Source organism: Tupaia chinensis, unplaced genomic scaffold (genome assembly GCF_000334495.1).
Source record: "Tupaia chinensis unplaced genomic scaffold, TupChi_1.0 Scaffold144952_1, whole genome shotgun sequence".
Lineage (NCBI taxonomy): Eukaryota > Metazoa > Chordata > Mammalia > Scandentia > Tupaiidae > Tupaia > Tupaia belangeri.
In genome coordinates this window covers 71929-76094 of record NW_006204812.1, presented here as the reverse complement: position 1 = coordinate 76094, position 4166 = coordinate 71929, and the positions used below count along the sequence as shown (strand labels likewise).

General features: G+C 45.7%; 1 protein-coding gene across 1 annotated transcript in view; it reads right to left on the bottom strand.

Annotated features, from left to right (window-relative positions):
* The window catches only part of ITSN2 (intersectin 2), a gene marked incomplete in the record, with an annotated part of 122530 nt that extends 120684 nt beyond the window's left edge, over positions 1-1846 (bottom strand). The window contains 1 exon segment of the mRNA XM_014583868.2: positions 1349-1846.
* Positions 1847-4166: the final 2320 nt, after the last annotated feature.

Genomic DNA, 4166 nt, shown 5'->3' with positions numbered 1-4166 from the left:
CTCCTCTGGCCGTCTGGGAGGCGCACGCCCCCTATAGCAAAAACCCCTCCAAAAAAAAAAAAAAAAAAAAGAACTCAGAGGATAGAGCTAAGACTATCTGTGAGGTAACTCAAAGTGTGGGGCCTGGTACAAAGGTGGGGCTATTTGGGTCAGAATTATCTAACTCGAACGCTGCAGCAAAATAAGTAGTCTCCATGTGTCTTAAGAACAGTGTATAGGGGTGTGCACAGACACCATTTTAAAGGAAGAAAAGCTTCTGAGCCTAAGAGAAGAACTAGTTAAGAAAAGTGGGTGAGCAAGTAGCTTGGAGTTTAAGGCACTGGATCCCACATGACAGACTTCCTCGTTCAAGTCTCAGACCAGGTAGCTTGAAAAATCACGCCAGCTACTCACTGATAGAGCAATCACATTCTGATAGGTCACATCTACGTAAGTTACTCAAAAGCATTCGGAAATGCCATTGTGCAGGGGCCAGCAGGTGACATCGTGGTTAAGGTAGCTGGACTCCTACATGGCTGACCATGGTTCGAGTCCTGGACCTGGCAGCTTGCTTTCTCACTTTGGTTCTCTCTGTCTCTCGCTGGTCAACTTCAATAAAATAAATTAATGACAATGAATAAAATTAAGTAATACTGTTAAAAAAAAAAAAAAGAAGAAATGCCATGTGCATACTTAACTTGGCTCTACATAAGCAAGACTATTCTGTCTCTATAGTAACCGAACTTAATTGTTCTCCCCTGGAAAAGTATCTGTATTATACATGACAAAAAGAGTTACTGAGGGAGCCAGCAGTTAGCGTAATGGCTATGTCGCTGGACTCCCACGTAGTCGACATCCGTTCGAGTCCCAGACCCGGTGGCTTAAATCTCACGCCGGGCGCATGTGCGTGTGTGCCCAAGATCCCGAGAGGAGAATGGAGGAGAAGGGATTGCGGCGTGACCATCCCCCCTGGGGTGTGATTTCTCGCTTTCTGTCTCTATGTCTCTCTCTGTCTGTCTGGTGAGCGCACGCGCCCTATAGCAAAAACCTCTCCAAAAAAAAAAAGAGTTACTGAGACCCACTCCATAGATAAAATGAACAGTCCAGGGGATGAGGAGGCATCTTTTTTAGAACTAAGAAAGATTTGTTGGACACTGGCTACATTCTAGTTTGATCTTGCTCATCAAATCATGGAACCAGAGTTGGGGTTAAGCAAATTAAAAAAAAAAAAAAAGTTGTTGAAAACATCTCAGAGGCCACTGAATAATTTTTAAGTTCCACTTAAGATGCCAGGTTATGTAACAGCTCAACAGTGTTATCAATTATCAAGGACCCAGTTTCTTTCTGCCCTTCTTTTTGGGATCCTTACCTTGTTGTCTTTTTGTCCTCATGGTTCCCTCAGATATACAATATGGTTTGTTTCGTGCCAGACGTTTCATTCCCAACCAAAGGCTGGAAGCAGGGAGCAAAAGGCTTTCTCCTTTCAACTGTTTCTTTTATTTGAGTAAAATCTTTTCCAAAAGTCCTCAGACGATTTCTTCTTAGATCTCATTAGGAGGTACTGGTTTACAAGAAAGCCTAGGAAAGCTGGGCAGAGGATGAGGTGGGCATTGCCTGTGGGGCACTGCCTCTTCTAACAGAATGAGCTCTCTCAGGAGGAAAGGGGGATGAGGGGCTGTTGGTGTGCACAAGCATGCCTGCCACATAACGAAATCTAAAGCCACCTGCTAAGTCTGTAGGAAGAATGTACCCTGGAGGTCCTGTATCTGCCTATGTCGAACATGATGGAGGTTCTCTTCCGTTGTATTGCTGAATAAAACTGTGGACTGCTTTTAAAAAAGAAGAAAAGAAAATCATGCCAGGCACACGTGTGTGTGTGTGCCCAAAATCCCAAGAGAAGAATGGAGAAAGGTCTTAAAACACAGTCTAGGGACCAGCGGATGGTGCAATGGCTACGTTGCTGGACTCCCATGTAGTCGACCACAGTTCGAGTCCCAGATCCAGTGGCTTAAACTCATGCCAGGCGCATGTGCGTGCATGTGTGCCCAAGATCCCGAGAGGAGAAGGGAGAAGAAGGGATTGCGGCATGGCCATCCCCCCCCCCCACCCAGGGGTGATTTTTCGCTCCCCCCCACCCAGGGCTGAGTTTTCGCTTTCTGTCTCTCTGTCTCTGTCTTTTTGGTGAGTGCACGTGCCCTGTAGCAAAAACCTCTCAAAAAACAAAAAACATTGGGACCAGCAGTTGGCATAATGGCTATGTCGCTGGACTCCCATGTAGTCGACTGCGGTTCGAGTCCCGGACCCGGTGGCTTAAACTCACACCAGGTGCGTGTGCGTGTGTGCCCAAGATCCCGAGAAGAAAATGAAGGAGAAGGGACTGCGGTGTGGCCAACCCCCCTGGGGGGGGGTGATTTCTCGCTTTCTGTCTCTCTCTGTCTGTCTGCTGAGCGCACGCACCCTATCGCAAAAACCTCTCCAAAAGAAAAGAAAAGAAAGCCAAACCCACACATTCTACATTCTCGTTGAAGATCCAGATTTGGCAGTTATCAGGGATTTGGAATAGGTACAGTGTCAATTAATGATACTATCCAGAGAAAGCATATATACGAAACAACAGGCCAAGCCATGTGGTAGCACAACTCTGTAATGCTGGAAGTCACATGGAAGACTGACACTTGGTTCCCAGTACACACCAGGCACACCAGTACACACCAGTACACACCAGTACACACCAGGCACATGTGCACATGCCCATGACTCTAGCTGGCTGGGAAAGGCTAGGAGGAATGGTGGCATGGGACCCTATTGAGTATACTTGTCTCTGCTTCAAAGGAAACAGATAAACTTAAAAAAAAAAAAAAAAAAAGCCTGGGGGTACAGTCTGTAGCAAAATGATCTGCAGTGCGGGAAGCCATAATGACTGTGGGTTTGTATCACTCAGTCAGCCAGAAAACACTGGGGGTGCGTGTGCACGTACCCAAGAACCTGGTGAACTGAGGAACTGGGGAAAGAAGAGGCAGTGTGACAAGACTTTGTTAAGGGTGCCTCTCTTTTCTCTCTCTCACTCATGCATGCATGCTCTCTATCATGAATACACTTTAAAAATGAAGTTCAAGGGGCCAGCAAGTGGCATGGTGGTTAAAGGTGCTGGACTCCCACATGGCCGACCACGGTTCAAGTCTCAGACCTGGTGGCTTGCTTTCTCACTTCCTCTCTTTCTCTCTATCTCTAATCAAACTGGAAAATAATAATGATAATAAATGAAAAAAAAAGTTAAATAAAATAATTCTTTAAAAAAAATGAAGTTCATAAAAACAATCGAAGAATTTGGTCTCTCAAGGGCAGAGACAGAATTTTAACCCACAATATAGGAAAATGAACTGGATTTGAGTCTTGACACAAATGCACCAATGATAAAGCAACTGGCATAACCCGGAAGGTGAGAATGAGTACTAGAGCAATGGAGAAGAGGCAATTTTAGAGGCAGAATGTGCTGGTTTCCTGATCAGCTAAATGTGGATGAAAGAACATCACAGATGAGATTCTACCTTGGGTGACTGTGGAGTGGTTCCATTAACCAAAACAGAGCACTAAGAAAGTAGGGATTGGGGGACCAGCAGTAGTGTAATGGCTATGTCACTGGACTCCCATGTAGTCAACCACGATTCGAGTCCCGGACCCAGTGGCTTAAAATCACACCAGGTGCGTGTGCATGCGTGCCCAAGATCCTGAGAGGAGGATGGAGGAGAAGGGATTGCGGTGTGGCCATCCACCCTGGAGGGTGATTTCTTGCTTTCTGTTTCTCTCTCTGTCTTTCTGGTGAGCACATGCGCCCTATAACAAAAACCTCTCAAAAAAAAAAAAGAAGAAGAAAATAGGGATTGGTGTTAGATTTGCAGGGTAAGTAAGAGAATGTTTCATTCTGAGCCTACCTAATCTAACATACCTACAAAAAAGCATGCAGATGGAGACATCTAAGAGACAGCAAGGACTCTGTTAGAGCTAGAGAACCAGATTTGGTGGTCATCAGGGACTGGGGAGAGTTGTAATCATGTCAGTGAATGACACTGTCTAGGAAAAGAATGTGTAAGGAACAAGAGGGAGGCTGGCTCCATGGCCTGGTAGTTACAGCAACCAGATCCTACATGACTAACTGAAGGTTTGAGTCCCAGACTCAGCAGCTAGAG